Source organism: Alligator mississippiensis, chromosome 10 (genome assembly GCF_030867095.1).
Source record: "Alligator mississippiensis isolate rAllMis1 chromosome 10, rAllMis1, whole genome shotgun sequence".
Classification (NCBI taxonomy): domain Eukaryota; kingdom Metazoa; phylum Chordata; order Crocodylia; family Alligatoridae; genus Alligator; species Alligator mississippiensis.
Window position 1 is genome coordinate 61,617,357 of NC_081833.1, and position 16,508 is coordinate 61,633,864.

General features: G+C 38.3%; 1 protein-coding gene across 6 annotated transcripts in view; it reads right to left on the reverse strand.

Moving 5' to 3' along the window:
* Window positions 1-16,508, reverse strand: part of LOC102562823 (transcription initiation factor TFIID subunit 4) — a 214,010-nt gene that overhangs the window by 32,257 nt on the left and 165,245 nt on the right. Inside the window, exon 15 of one of the 6 annotated variants that reach the window (XR_009455290.1) lies at window positions 5,232-5,381. The exons of the other annotated variants lie outside the window; for them this stretch is intronic. The gene's annotated coding sequence lies outside the window, so the exon portion shown is untranslated. The remainder of the gene's footprint in view (window positions 1-5,231; window positions 5,382-16,508) is intronic. 6 annotated transcript variants of the gene reach the window in all.

Consider the following 16,508-nt stretch of genomic DNA (forward strand, 5'->3'; position numbering starts at 1 on the left):
TCCTGCTGTAATCTGTCCTTCCCTACTAGCGTGCCCACCTCACCCCAAATCTTGGTATCATCAGCAAATTTAAACAGTCTGCTTTTTACCCCGTCGTCCAAGTCGCTGATGAAGATGTTGAACAGTGCGGGCCCCAGGACCAAGCCCTGGGGGACTCCACTACCCACTTCCCTCCAGGTTGAAAAAGACCCATCCACCACTACCCTCTGAGTACAACCCTTCAGCCAATTTGCAATCCTTCTGACTGTGTAGGCATCAATGCCACAGTCACCTAATTTTTTTTATGAGAATGGGGTGCGAGACAGTGTCAAAGGTCTTGCTGGTGTCAAAGGCCTTGCCCAACCACTTCCTGGGGCACTGCACCACTCTGCCTCACTACCAACTCTACCTTGTGCCCGGGATGCTTGTTTTAATCTTGCACCCCATGCCCAGGACCACTCTCTGAAATCTGAAGCAGTCCCGGGAAAAATGGGACACCCTATTAATGGGCCAAAAATATCATTTGGCTCTCCTGTTTTGGTTCATAGGCACTTGAGCAAGTGATATTCATGTGAAAGTTGTCTGCTTTATTATTCTGTGCTAGTGATAAATATTTACAATATTTTGTCTCTGAAGCAGGTATTGAACAGATTTCTTATAAAATTACCTGTATTAAAGAAAGGGCACACAGACATAATAGGCTTGCACTACTGCTTCACCACATGGCTTACATATCTCATTAGACCAGTAACTCAATATTTCCACATGTGTTCCTGACACTCCCCTTTACTAAGTTGTTATAAGGAGCTCTGAACTCCATTATGGTCAACAGGAACACTCTGGCCTGTTAACTAAAATTTCTACTACTCACATCAGCCACTGAACTCTCATAGTATATGGGCACAGAAAAACAACAAGCCTGTAAGAGACACTAATATCCAAAGAACATGGCCACAAGGACATTTTCACTCCATTGTGTCTAAAAGGGAGAACTTTTATGACAAAATCATAAACTGAACAACTTCTTCCTATGATTTCAGTATTTACATTTACTACATTCTTTTTAAAAGGACTTAATCTCATAACCTCTGCAATATATGGTAAAAAAAATAACAACTGCTGAAAGGTTACATGAAGAAGAAAACTGTTCTACTTTTCTGTAACACTAATAATAGTATTTCTGTGCATATGGTTATGAAAGACAATGTACTAGTAGAGAAAGGAAAGTTACCAAGAATACAACAACTACTAATTCAGCTCATTATATTAACTAAAGCAGCATCTCTTAGTAAACAATGTACTCTTCCAATATAATTTCCCCCCCCAACAATCTCCATATAATGCTAAAAAAAACTTGTAATAAGGTAGTGGTGGAAAGTCTTATCACTTTGTAGCACATGGATTTTCTCTCCTACTCTTCCACTGAAATACTGAACTGCATTGACCTTAGCTCAGCTCGTAAGTCCATTAGTCAAGAGAATAGGTATGTATGATATGGGTATTTGATGTAAATAAATAAATAAAGACTACAATTTAAAAGGATATGTAGCACCAGACGCAGCCATTCTTTAAACAAGCATACACAAGACCTAATATCCTTTTGTTCAGTGAATTTCCTTTCCTTTTTCGTGTCCTTGTGACAAGAAATTCACAGATTCATTGAAATCTGACAGGGCTGTGCTATAAGCACTTCTGCTATGGCCTCAAACTTGTGACCTCTGAGCTGTCAACTGTGCACCTTAGCGCCTGCGTCACCCCAACCCCCATTCAGTAACTGAGTGACTACATTAGCCATCTTATTCAATTTACTACTAAAAGCTATATACAGATATATGAGAATCTTGCTTATAAAAAACAAAAATTAGGTTAGGTTTCTATTATTACGTTAGATGTGTTAAAACATTTTAAAATAATAAATACTAATCATGACCATAGTTTCAATTTGGATTTCACCCTGCTCTAATAACTTTTCTCTTTAGGTGACAAACTGGCAGTACCTGAATTCATTATAGTCTGATTAATTATGCTGCTTTTATACAAAGAGAAAAAGACTTCAATCAGAAGTGGTAACCCTTATGCAGTACCTACCCAGCAGTACATCTGAACAGCAACTCCAAGATCCATTCACCTCCTATTTGATTTGCAAACTCTTAGCAACTACTTCTCAAGTGCCTATCAGATAGGTCAGCTAAACTAAAATTGATTAGATAACTAAATCAGAAGTCTAAGATCTGATCTCTTACAATTGTAAACACAAACATAAAAAGAAATCTTACACAAGGTACTAGAGCACTTCTCAACCTGCTTGGCACAAATTTAGCTCAATTTCTCAACAATTCTTCCCCATTTCAGAATCATGGGCGAGCCAAATAATAAAAGACTTTATCCTCATCTATGCCAAGGTCAATTTCAACTGAATATTTACAAAAGTTCATTTTTCCTGTCTGTGGAAATTTCCTTATATTCTTCTGAGCGTTAGTATAATTTATTCCAGCTGTGCTTAACCCCTGGCACATATAGGCTGTCATTTGGCTTGCAGGGCTCTCCAAGGGTACTGAATTTTGGTGAGGTAGAAGCAGTGGCAGTATTGATTGTTGCTCCCATGCTGCCAAACTTCCAAATCCATGGGGAGCCTTGTGGGCCAGATGACATGGCCATGTGTGAGAATGTGTACCTGGAACTGGGTGCATGGGATTGGACCAGCATGCTTGGTTGATCCATGCATGGGATCTTGCCCATGGACAGACCCTGTGATACTCATCTAGCCCATAGGACCATAAGGTTGGGCACTTCTGGTCTATTTCTTCTCAAGAAACCGTATCACCAGAAAATGCACAATATTTATATTGTGCATAATCCCTCAATTTTCTGTCATCAGGTCTGTAATTATTCTGGCGTGGTATCATTTTATGCAGTGGTACACAACTTTCACTATAACACAAGTGTTCAAAGATGAGTCTTTTAGTAGGGCTACCCATATTACATAAATGCCCTCTCTATGTAAGGAAAATGTCTCCCCTAACAGTAGTACAGTATTGTTAATTACTCTCTAATCTATATGCTTGTTAATGTACAAAGGTAAATGAATATCAAGGTGCAAAATGAGAATACATTAAGGCAGGTCAAAAAGAAGGACTGTATAGTCAATTTGAGAGTGAAAAACCAGTCAATAGATATATCTTGGAGATAAAGGAATAACAAATCTTTCAGACACGCGTTCTGCATAAGAGCCTATCCTCACTCAGGCATTGGTTATTAACAGCAAAGACAAAGATAAACACATAAGATAAGTTCAACTATACTTAATCAGGGATAGATGTACAGCCATCGTGGCAACAGGAGAATTCACACTCCCTTGGACTACACTGAAAGTGGTGTTCTCTATGGGTTAACTTTGGCTCTGAAGTATTTCAAGCTTTTATATTGCGAGACATGCTTTGGGGAGATATTTTTAAAATGTATAGTTTGGGATATCACTTTGGTATGCAGATAATTCTCAAAGTCTCTCTCTCTCTCTCTCTCTACAGACTTAGGTCTCGTGCTTAAAGTTTGGCACATACTTAAGTGCTTTGCTGCTACAGGCTATTTAAGGAATTTGCTGTACCTACAGAATTGTATTATGAGGGTAAAAAAGTCTAACTAGAAATTTGTTGAGATTAAACCTTAGAAAAATATATAAATATGCTGATTGGTTTGACCTGGTCAGGTAAAAGGATAGAAAGTACTCCCATTACAGGCCTCCCTTTGATAATGGATAAATAACTAGACAAAGGGGTGACTACATTTTCAGGTGATCAGGGCAGAATAGCAACATACTAAGAAAGTTACCAAATATATCAGAGCCTTCCTTCTTACATATTAACTGGGTAACCATAATGTAAGCCATTGTGAGCTCCAGACCAGACTCTATAGAAACATGCTCCAAAACTGAAGCTCAACCTCCACTGCTCACAGCTGCTGTATAAGTGTCTTGTATATTGTATTGATTATTACCAAGGGTGAGAAAAGGGAATTCAGAATACCTTCTGTTTTGCTTTCTGCAATGGTTGCCTATGCCTGTAGACAAAGATTAAGGTTTAAGTTTTAAAGACCTAATTGGATATAGTTCCAAGCATCTTAACAAGGGCTTATTGGTTTCTGACACTTAAAGAGGGCTTATGGTTCAAGGGAAGACTGGGTTTTGGCTTCTGTAAATGTTTCCATTCTGCAGGGTTGGACTTCTAGAATGCTTGAAATTCAAACATTATAGCATGCCAGGGAAATAGTCTGTTGTATCTAAGATATTTCTAGTTTTCAAGCTTTCAATATTTTATTATTCAGTTCTACCTGTCATCTATATAGCAAGGTTCAATGGAGTTCTTTGGCAGATAGGCACCATGTAAATAAAAATGATCACTGTCATCATGATGATTATTATTATTACTACTACCCTGAGCTAGAATCTGCAAATGTGTATTAGCAGCAAAGCCCTGTCAGACATTAATGGAAATCTGTTTGTTTACCTCTGAAGGAAATCAGCTGTGGTTATGTATTTAGTCAGCCTTCCAGAGTTGTGCCCTTGTTGGCACACAGTCAATTTACCCTTTGATACTACATCAGTATGGGCCACCAATATGTGAACTTAGAGAAGGATTGCATCTACATTCAGAGGCAATCCAGAGGAGAATCAGAATTAAATAATGTTTATAGAACAATTTTGTCCCTTACTCAAAGATTTTTTGTTGAAGAAAGCTTTCAGTAATAATACGGTAGCTTTAAAATAAATATAGTTTTGAGCTGGCCCAGGGGGTTGGCCACAGTACAACATACTGTCTCAAAAGAGACCTGTGAGCTCTATAAGCATGTCCCTGATTTGGATCAGAAACTGAAACAAAGTGAATATTGGACGTAACTCCAGAGTTGTTTGGAAGCAGTTATATAGAAAGTGCTTACAAATCAGTTCACTTCAGGCTTTAGGAAATAACTTGAATACACACAGTTTATATTTTTTTGACACAAACACATGCAAAAGGTATTTGTTAAGTATGCTCACAGCCCAGATGCACATGGATCAGAGTCTGAATCCTTTTTACCACTCATCTCAGGCTGGGAATATGCTAAATGACTGGGTGCCAGAAAACAACTCATTATGTTCTTTAGCCGCCCCTTTGGCTACTGCGAGATGTGGTGGTGACAGGCCCTAGAGGGGACAGCGCCTGTAACCCTCTAGAACAAGAATGTATAGTTGCCTATGCACTACTACTCCAGCATACCTGTGACCTTCACAATCTGAGAAGGAGACAACATGGAGAAAGGACTAAGGTATGAAAAGAACAGTGCATCTCCAAAACACCAGCAGCTTCTGTCTCTTTTGAAATGTATATATGTGCTACCCATCTTTGTTAATGTCAAGAAGCAAAGTTCTGTGAAGAAAGGAAAGACAATCACATATATTCAAAGGTGATTACTTAAAATAAAAAACACGATGACGGAATAAGACTGCTTTGTTCTTCATACGCTTGCTTACTTGCCTGTATTTATAGATATGGATATATATATTTGAAGAAAAATATTTGAAACCATGTTCTCGCCAGCTAAGCTACTCTTACAGACTCTCCTCGTCCTAAGAGCTCAGCACTTCAAGAGATTGTATAAGTAAAAGTGGTAAAAAAAATCTAGTTTGGCAAAAAAAAAATCTATATACATCTTTGGAAACAAAAGCTGTAAAATATTAAAGTAAATATAGAGAAGATTCATTTATAAATAATGTCTCTTAAATACTTAAGATGGTTATTTTCCTAAGTCCCATCTTTATTCATTTTTTGCCCAGAAAAAAATCTGATGTCATACATAGCTAGCAGATTAAATAAATGAAAAAAGAGACTATGCAAGGCCTCTTTGAACTAATGAAAATGAATGTAAGATTAAGTTGGTCCTTCAAGAAAGAATTAAAATATACAAACATACATAACCTCAGCTATTTTTTTGCTTTATTTTCAAAATCATTTCCCAAAGATTAAATACAAAAAAATGCTCAATTTGTCTAAAATTTAGAATTAAGAACTGTGTCTATATTTTTCAGGAAGAAGTTCCTCTCTCTCTCTTTAAACAAATATTTGGAATGCATTTATTTTTAACCCAAGAACAAAGATGTAATCTAGAATTTGCAGTGGTGAAGAAATCTGCTTCAAAACCTTTTTTTGATGTAGTGACTGGCTCAACCAATCTGCTATGGCCATTCAACCAGTTAGATAAATTTCTATAATGATTTCACCATTTTAGGTTGCCCATCTGCAAGTTCTTACTGTCAACATGAATTACTCTGTATGCTGTGATTCCCCCATCAATTGAGACAAAGTATGACTGTTGTAGTGTTCTGTTAACATGACATGCTTCTCATATATCTGTATTCCAAATGTCAAGATGATATGGTACAGTCAGCCAGAAGTGTTCTATTATCAGATTTAGAAGAACAATTCACACTAAAAGCTAGGCTTCAGACTAGGTAGGTAAAACATTTTGTTTGATATGCAATCTCTAGTTTGGTGTCAATTCTGAACAAGTTCTCCATGTTATGGTGTCTTTCTATGCAACTGGAGTGTAAGCGGCTTAGGAAGGATTAATCTGACACAGCTTGATTTGTCTGTTTTACGTGACATTCATTCTAACCAGAGAGAAGTTAGGTAGCTTTGTCTTGAGACACAGCCCAGAGAATTATTATGGAAGTGTTTTTGTTTTGATTTTTTTGTTTGTTTTACAGGGTAAAATTATATCACAAAGTGCAGTAAAAAAACGCAAGAAACTTTAAACTTTCAGGAAGCAGCCAAATAACTCAGGGAGATACTGAGGAAGTAAACACAATTTCAGAAATTCTTAAAATAAAAATGTTCATTTTGACTGAAGGGAAAGTACATTTAAGCTAAAGAGGAATGTGTCTATACAATTAAAGAAAATAAATGAAAAGTAGATTAGAAAACATTTGGCAGGGCCCTGTTTAAAAACTATTTTATATAAATCCAAAGTCATCATTTAGATAAGAGTAAAAATAGTGTCTGCAGAATCTGCAGCTTGGAATAACATTTCCACAATGAGAAATCTTGTTTACTTTTCTTTTCACATATTCCTGCGGTACAATTTAATACCTTTACATTTATTACAAGCTGGGGGGGGGAGGGGGGGGAGGAGAGTAGTAGATATGCTGGAGGGTAGGGCTAGGATTCAGGGTGACCCTGGACAAATTGGAGGATTAGGCCAAAATAAATCTCATGATGTTCAACAAGGACAAGTCCTGCATTTAGGATGGAACAACCCCATGCACTGATACAGGCTGGGGGTGACTGGTTAAGCAGCAGTTCTGCAGAAAAGGACCTGGGGTTACAGTGGACAATAAGCTGAATATGAGCCAGTAGTGTGCCCTGGTTGCAAAGGAAGCTAAGGGCATACTGAGCTGCATTGTTAGGTGTGTTTCCAGTAGGTCAAGGAAAGTGATTCTCTATTCAGCACTGGTGAGGCCACATGTGGAGTAGTGTGTTCAGTTTTGGGCCCCCCACTACAGAAAGGATGTGGACAAATTGGAGAGGGCAATGTCTAGCACAGGGCAACAAAAATGATGAGGGGGCTGGGGGACATGGCTTATGAGGAAAGCTGCAGGAACTGGGCTTATTTAGTTTGAAGAAGATAAGACTGAGAGGGGATTTAACAGCAGCCTTCAATTACCTAAAGTGGGATTTGGAGCTGGACTGTTCTCAAGTGGTCGCAGATGACAGAACAAGGAGCAACAATCTCAAGCTGCAGCAAGGGAAGTTTAGGTTAGATATTAGGAAGAATTTTCTTACTGGGAGGGGAGTAAAACACTGGAACAGGTTACCCAGAGAGTTGATGGAAGCTCCATCCTTGGATGTTTTCAAAACCCAGCTAGACACATCTTTGGCTGGGATGAACTACTTGGGGATGGTCCTGCTTTGAGCAGGGGGTTGGACTAGATGACCTCCTGAGGTCCCTTCCAACCCTAACTTTCTGTGATTCTACTTCATGCAATACAAAGATAAGAAGCAAGAACTAGACCATTAGGTAAAAAAAAATGGATGTCTTGTAATATAAAGACAATATAAGGTCTTTTAAAAGTTAAATGGGATAAACAAACAATAGCTTTGTTTCTCATTGTGGTTATTATTGGATAATCTCCTTTTTCACTTCAAACCAATTGCTTCTGGATAAACAAGAAATGGATAATGAACTGTATTATGCTTTTACAACAGAAAAACTGGAGAACAAACCACCATCTTAATCTCAAAGTTTGAACAATTAATGAAAATAGCTAATAAAACAACAATAAAAATATCAGTTTATGAAATAAAAATTCTCAGTTCAGAAATTAAGACTCTTTCCAAAAGATCAATAATATGTCTACTGAATTGTCACTGAAATATCTATGATCACTTTTTTCCAAGCAGGGGAAAAGCTACTAACTTTTTATTTAAATTTGACCAGATCCCTTTGCTTTCTTAGATTATATAGTCCATATACATGACTTTCAGAACTACTCTCGAGAAGCAGAGATTTTTTTTTTTTTAAGCACTGCAAGGTTTTACTCAGTTTACTTCAGTTACTTTTTCATGAGACCATAATTAAGGAAATTATTAATTTGATATGCAACTTTAAGATTTTGCTAGCAAAATATATGACTGGTTTAACAACAACATGGCCACAGACAAATGGGTCAGGGCAAAGCAACAATGATGATTGTAAAGGGTGAGAGATAATATTTTGTAATTCTTCTCACCTATGAGCAAAAGGGTCCAAAGAACATGTTCCCTGAAAAATAAAATTGTCTACTGATCTCATATTCTGTTACATCACTTCGTTTCTTGATTAAAATCTTCAAGTAACTGATTCAACATTCAAATCCAAAGCATTTCTTTAAGCAGATGAAGAAACAGAGTTAAGTATTCTCCTTTGGGGTTCTTTCAGTATACTGGGTTCAGAAGTCATACTCTATTGTTAGAACATCAAAGAAATTAAGAAGTTTCTATCTTAAACTACTGTTCAGTCAGAAATTCACAAAGCTAAAGGCTATATTTTTGCAATAGATTCTGGGTGGAGAACACTGTATCACTATACAGTGATGGAATGATGAATAAAAAAATGGAATTAATCAAGGGTGCTACTGTTTTTCTTTACATCTTCTTCAAAAAACAAATGTTTTCCCTATTTTAACTTTTTGTCCTTTTAGACATCTTCCATTACTGGCTCTGAACCAGTTTATATATCCTGTAAAATTTGAAGAATGCAGAAAATGCTCGTTTCTTCTAGCATCCTATGGAATTACTTCTACTCCAATTACCTGCCTAGCTCATAATAACACTAAGGACAGTACTTGCAGCTTGCATGTAGATTTCTTCTGTTATTAAATAAGGTAAAAATGGAGTCAATGGGAAATGAAAAAGTCCTGGCACTTGTGGTTATAACTAGGGCTAAGAAATACTAATACAAGAGAATTTTCTAGCGGCAAGCATCTTACCAAGGGCCAAGGGCTGTTTTACTTTGCCAAAGAAGAAGTCGAGGGGAAAGTAATCTTTTGAACTGGCATTTTCTGATTTTTTTAAAATAAATTATTAGTAAAGATGACCAAGTATATATTGGATTTGATGATAAGCACCAGGCAGCTAACACATTTTTCATATCCATCAGAACTAAGCATGCAAACTGCTTTGTAAAAGTGTCTCTTACTTCTGACTGAAAGGGTGAAGTGGGAGTGTTAGGGGAGGGGAAAAAAAGTTAAAATTAAGACAAGCCTAAATCTCTTAGACATTGCTAGGTGATTCCTTTTATAGCTCAGGAAGTGGCATCACAGATTACTGGTACAGCCTAGGAAAAAAAATATCTCCTCTGCCAACACTTCCTTTATACAGAAATCAGACTGCAGTGCTGCTGTCTCTTTGATCAAGAAAGAAATCCCACGCCAATGACTTTTTTCCCCTGACAGACTGCTTGTCCTTTTTAATGTTACATGAGAGCACCAGCCTGAGTTTCCCTCCCCTCAGAGCTAGTACCACTACTACTGATTAGAGATGCTGGTCTGCCTAGGGGTACTCACTTCTTCGGCCGAAGCTATTTAACCTGTTATGCTCCCTTTACTTCCAACCTCTTCCTTTTGAGATGGAACTTTCCCTTTTTGTGGGGGTCTCACTCTGCTGGTTTGCCAACTTCACTCTTTTAAACTCTTCAGTACTTGGCCCACTGTAGAGAGATTTGGGTCATATTGCTTATCATTATGCCCCAGGCTCTGAAGGAGAGGAAATACCTTTCTTACTTGCTAAGGATGGCATGAAGAGCTGTCATTTCCATGATGTCATGAATAACACTTATGATGTCTTCCACTTTACCAAACACAGTTAAAGAACTGTGCGCCATTACAAGTGAAAAAATTACCCTCCCTAGCTGTGCTACCATTCTTTACCCCTTTGCTTTCTAGTTCAGTGCTGCCACCACTCCAATGCCAGAGCTGGCTATTATTAGCATTAGAAAAAAGAGCACAAATGGAAACAGACCTACTGTGCCACTTCCACCCATGCAAGTAATCAATGGACTTTGTCCCATGGGTTATAACTGAGCACAACTGAACGTAAAATCTTCTACAGGTCCTTGAAAGACTTAGGAGCCCAACTCTCAAAGACTCATACTACTAAATGACTGGGAGACTTATCTTAACATAGCAGCTGCACTTGTTTAACATAAGCCACTGTACTAAGAACTGTGCAACGTGTGTGAAATCTCTTGCATCAGTTTAAAAAACATTTTAGTTTGAGCCTAAACATTTGCTGATGGGAGCTACATAAACCAATATAAACCAAAATAAAACGGATACCAGAATGTCCAGATTATACACCTTCGATTAACGCAGTCCAGTTGTGTAGATCAGATGTGAAGCTGTTTTGAAAAAAATGGGGCATGCTCCTAAGTCTCTTAGATGCTTACAAGAACTTTATGCATAAGCCTTTTGTTTTGGGGGGGGAAATCTCTCTTCTAAACCTCATTAACCCTAATTTTATCCCACCGACCATGAAGGTAGAGATAGTTCCTCAAATTTTCCCTATATGTTTTTCCTCCTTTCCCAGTTCTCTCCCCCCATGCTATAGTTGACTACACTTTTCTGTTTGAAAAGAGGTGCCAAAGTTGGTGAGCTGCGATTTGCTGTAATACTTGATGCCCTTCCCTTCCTCCTGCACCTTCCTTACAGCAACTGGCTGCAAGCCTGTAACTCCAAGGCAAGCAGTAACTAAGTAACTAATAAATAAGGAGTAGAGTATACCACTAAAGTAAACAGTACCCCAGCTATAATTAGCTAGCACAGACAAGCTGCTGGTGGTAGATGGTTCCCCAAGTTCCCTCAGGCCATCTCCAGTCCAACTCCCTCACAGAATCCCTTTAACCGGCATGCTCCTGTTTGACTCCAGGCAAAACAACAACAAAAAAACCCTTTTTTTTTTCCCCCGTCTCTCACTGAAAGGGACTATGTAACAAAAGAAACAGCAACACAGAGATCTAACAATTAGATTTTTTTTTTTTTACCATTTTAATTATTTTTTAAGCAAAAAACCTAGCATATAAGGCTTGGAGACAATCTGGATGACATACTAGTCCTACATTCAAAACAGCAACATTGCAGTTGTGCAGTGTCAAACAACCCCAGTTTTTACACTGCATTCTTTACATCCATTTGATCAACAGAAACGTTTTTAATAGGTATGGATTGTGGGGGTTTTGCCTTCCTCTGTAGCAGGGGACAGGGTGGGGGCTGCCCTCTACCCGAGGTCTCCTGAGCATATATTGACAACATTTCATAGAAGCAGGATGTTGGGCTGCCATAGTTCCCCCTGCTTTACCTGTGGCAGGTTAGGGTATTAGGTCTTCATTGCGTCAGAGTTGATGCAGAGTTTAGATTATGGATTGCACAGAATGGTTTGGCTAGGGATGATCCTACTCGAGGCAGGGGTATGGACTAGATGACTCTGGAGGTCCCTTCCAGCTGTACTTCACTATGACTGTGTACTGAGGAAAATAGGAATGGGGCATTTCTAAAATAGAATACATTTTGAACTACAGACTAGTAAAACCTGCCTCCACACCAACTGGGAAAAGCAAAAAAAGGTTAAGTGCACTCTCTGCCCTGCATATTATTAACTCTGTGCAATGTGAATAGTACTGACTTCAAGGCTCAGTGATCCAAAATCAATGTGCTTAAAGTTAAGCATGTGCACAGTTTGCTTTTTTGTGAATGTGGGGAAACAGGACACATTTTCTTGCTGTCAGTCTTATGAAGAAATGTTTCCAGTTTCTATTTGTAGTGTAAATTATCAAACTTTTAACCAAAAAAAAAGGTCACTTTCTAAGACATTTGTTAAGCTGAGCACACTTACTGAGGAGCAGACACAAAATGACTCAGATGTTAAAAACTTGCAACTCAAAAACACCCTTGGAGAACCCTTTAGCACAAAGCTTTATCTTTGGCAGTTATTTTGAAACCAACCACCAAAAAGGAAACATGGATAACAGCAAAGTGGCCAAGAACATAGTAAACCAGTGTGAACACCATAGACTTCAAAATTAAGTAAGAGCTTCCTCCAAAGCTTGTGACAATACCAGGATAATCTTTTTGGACAAACAATAGCTCAGATTCATTAACACCTAAATGCTAATATGGTTGGCCTGCCTGTATCACAAATTGATGACAGTGGGTCACCTCAGAAAGACATCTTTGAAATGTGAAGGGGCCTGAATCTGGAAGAAAATTATAATTCCATCCAGAAAGGGCTCTCCTGAATCAGGAGAGAAGATCATCAAAATTAAATCATGGTCTGTTAGACTGAGGCATGAAGTCCTGAAACAGTGAGATACCCATATTGGTTTAGATATTATTATGATTTTCACTGTCTTAGCCTGTAATCTCCTTTGATCAGAACAAAGTTATCTAAAAGGAAGGTGATAATTTTTATGACATGTTGAGTTGTACCACTGAAGCCCTGGGAGGCCCAGGTGAACATGAAGAGAATCTTTTTAATACTTCAGCAGATCTTGAATTCTAACTATATATTTTTTGCAATGTACAAAACTGAAAGACTGTTGAAACATATGATGAGTAAAAAAGCAGCTCCTGGCTGTAATGCTGCTATGTGGAATTTATTATTCAGGGTCGTCTTCTGCTCTGTCATCAATATTATAAAAATAAAATGACATTCAAATGTAGTGGAATGGATTAAAATTAGAATTTTACACAAAAACAAGATCAACCTTAGGAGCTTTAAGATTCTAGACAGAGTATACAGCAGAAATGTCAAACTCATCTCACCATGCAGGATCTATGGCATGGGGCCCCTCCCCTCCCCCACCATACCTGATCTGTTAAAACATCTGACCCCCAGCGATGTCCCTGGGTTTGATCAGACCCACACAGCAGACATGGAGTGACCATAGTGTGGAGCTGAATCAGGCCCACTTTTCCTCCCAAGATACCCGATCTGTGGTCACTCCACAGCTGGACTGAGATCCACACTGCATGTAGCATGGATCCCAGAGTGCATGGAACAGGGGCCACGTGCAGCACAAACTGGCTAGGGCAGCCACTCTGTACAACTCGACTGTCACTCTGGCCATACTATGCTGCATGCAATGCCTGTTTCAGCCCCTCTGGGATCTGTGCCACATGCAGCATAGGTCCTGGACTAGCTGAAGCAGCTGCCAGATCGGGTATGTTGGGGGAGGGGGAGCAGAACCATGAGCCTGATTCAGCCCCATGCCATGCTTATATCACATCCCCCATGTTAGTCTGATGATCAGACCCAGGGGCAGCACTGGGGTTCGGATGTTTAACACCCCTGGTATAAAGCTAGTTTATTATATTTTTCACAGAACAACCACTCCCTTTCTGACCTCACTATCCTCATGCTCAAGGGAAATTTATAAAATACCTTTAAAAGGAGAGCCTGGGAACAAAAAATCATAAGTTGGCTGGACACTAAAAACCAAGGACTGAATACTGGTATTGACTTTATAACACATTATAATTGACTTGATTCCTAAAATTCTTCTTTCACACTACAGGTGATAATGATCGTCCTTCTTTCTGATAGGTCTTGATTTGTTATTAATCAAGCTTCTTTTCTTCTGTTGTTTGTCTGCTACCTCTGGGAATCTCTCACTTCTTCAATTTCACAGCCCTACACACTGTTTTAATTGTCCCTGTGCCTGCTGATGAAGAATGCCCTGCATTTAAAAGCTTGTATAATTTGATCCCAACCAAGCAGTTGTTGAATAAAAAATATCACTCACAAAAATCCTTGCCTCTCATAATGCTTCCATTACATTTTAGAAATGGGAAGTACTTGCACAGTTTTGATAACTCTTGTAAAGAAAATAATCCCTAGATGTTCCTTGTTGCAAAAGGAGAACTGCAGATAATATTTGTGTAATATCATTGTGGATGGAAGAGAGGAAGGAAGAATGAATTTTTCAAACAAATCAGATGATATGCTTCTTAAGCCAGAGAATTTGACTTAAAATTTATGTCCCATAGTTTTTAAATAGTTTCCATGCTAGAAACTAGCAAAAGCATTCCCTCAGAATTCATGGCCAAAATGTATTTCCTCTGAAGGCTCAGAGAGAAACCAAAATATTACATATTTTTACCTTTGCCTTAACTCTTGGTACTTGTCAACAGTCTACTGGACTTCCTGTGAGGACTCCAGTTGGGATTATCGAAGGAGTCCAAGAAGGTCAGAGACCCAGTACACCTAAATTTAAAGTTTCCTTAGGCTCATTTAAAAATCCCAACCTAAAAATTTATTTTTAATCCAAGAGGAAAATATAAATCAGGTCAGCCTTTGAGGTCCAGTTGATGTGGAAAGAGTTTAGAGGAAAAGAAATCCACTTGATGGTATTGGCCTAATACCTGAATCTTCTGGAAAAATCCCTAAAAGAAGAGACCTTGACATTTGAAGATACATGCCTGAATCTCTCCAGGCATATGTTGAAAGGTTAAGGCATAGAAGTGCAGGGTTTCCTGGGACTGGCAGTACTGTGTGGCAGGTTATATTAAAATGGCCTTGCTGAGGCCTAAAATTGTCAATGCACATTGGGTCTGATCTAGAGCCCACTGGAATCAATGGAAAGAATCCAATTTATTCCAACAGGATTTAAATTAGGTCTTCACAGACTCACTTTCTTTTAGCATTAATTTTCCATTGGGAGACATCTTTTGAAGGAAAAACCTTAGAAGTTGACTGCTGGAGAAAATTAAAATCCTAGGGCAAGTGCACACACACCAGTTACCATGAGGTGAAAGGGAATGGATGTTGACCAGGCATCTGCAGCTCCCCTGTACCTGCTCGTGGGCACACTCCTATCCCACTGTAGATAAAAAACTAATCTTACTCTTCAGGGCTAAGGTGGCTGAGAAGCAGGATATGTTGGACCTGGGTGTGGTGCCACACTAACAGGGCTATTCTGTTTCTAACAGGCAAGTTAGGTTGTTTACAACTAACTCATTATGATACATAGAGATATCTTAAAGGGGAAAGGAGAGAACTGGGAATGACTAAGATTATGCAAAACTCTCAATGGCAATTAGCTGCTTTCTGCAACAGGAAAAGAAATGAGCCTTCATCTACTGTAGGGACTGACAAATAAACTACAAACTGCTTAAAAATTAGTTTTCTATGTTCAAAGTTGTGGGAAAAACAACAATAACTGCCACATGAACTTTGACTAAAAAGGCACATAAAAGACTATTCAATATATAATGTTGGTAAATAAAGAACATATGAATACATTTAATATTACTTCACTTGGAAAATGCTTTTTCCTTTTTAAAAAGTGCGATCTTTCTTGAATGGATGAGGACTTTAAACATTTTTTTTCAAAACACAAAAGCTATGCCTTGAGATAAAAACCTTTGAGAAGCTTGTCTGTTAGATCAACATATCTGCAGTCAGATGGGATCAACTACCATTGCCACCTTCAGTAGTAGCAGCAACCAAATTTGTCTTGGCCAGTAAGGAAAAATGATTACAATCATTGAACCTCTGTCAGAATATTTTGTGCTACACAGATCAAAGGAATATATACAGTATGCAAACCTGTTCTACCAGGGAAAAAAGAATGCTTTTGCTGGCACAAAGCCACATTTTATTTTCTTGTACAGCAGGCTGACATTCTCTCTCTCTCTTTTTAATCAACTGAGATCCACATAAAATTTTTCTGTTGCCTCCTGACTCACTAACCTGCTTGCAACAGACGTAAGAACATATTCCTGATGATTTTAATGCAATGAAGAATTACTCACTAGCAATATAACCAGAATAGTAACTAATATGTATGATGTCCTTCTTTTTTACTGCAGGGGAAATGAATTAAGTTAGTATTTGTGAATCTTGTTTCATATAACATAGTAGGATGTTCCTCTTTTTAAGAAGGATGCAATTAAAAGTTTTAAATTTCAAAAAATTGTTTTATAGCGGGAGTAGGCAACGTTTTTGGTCGGAGTGCCAAAAAAA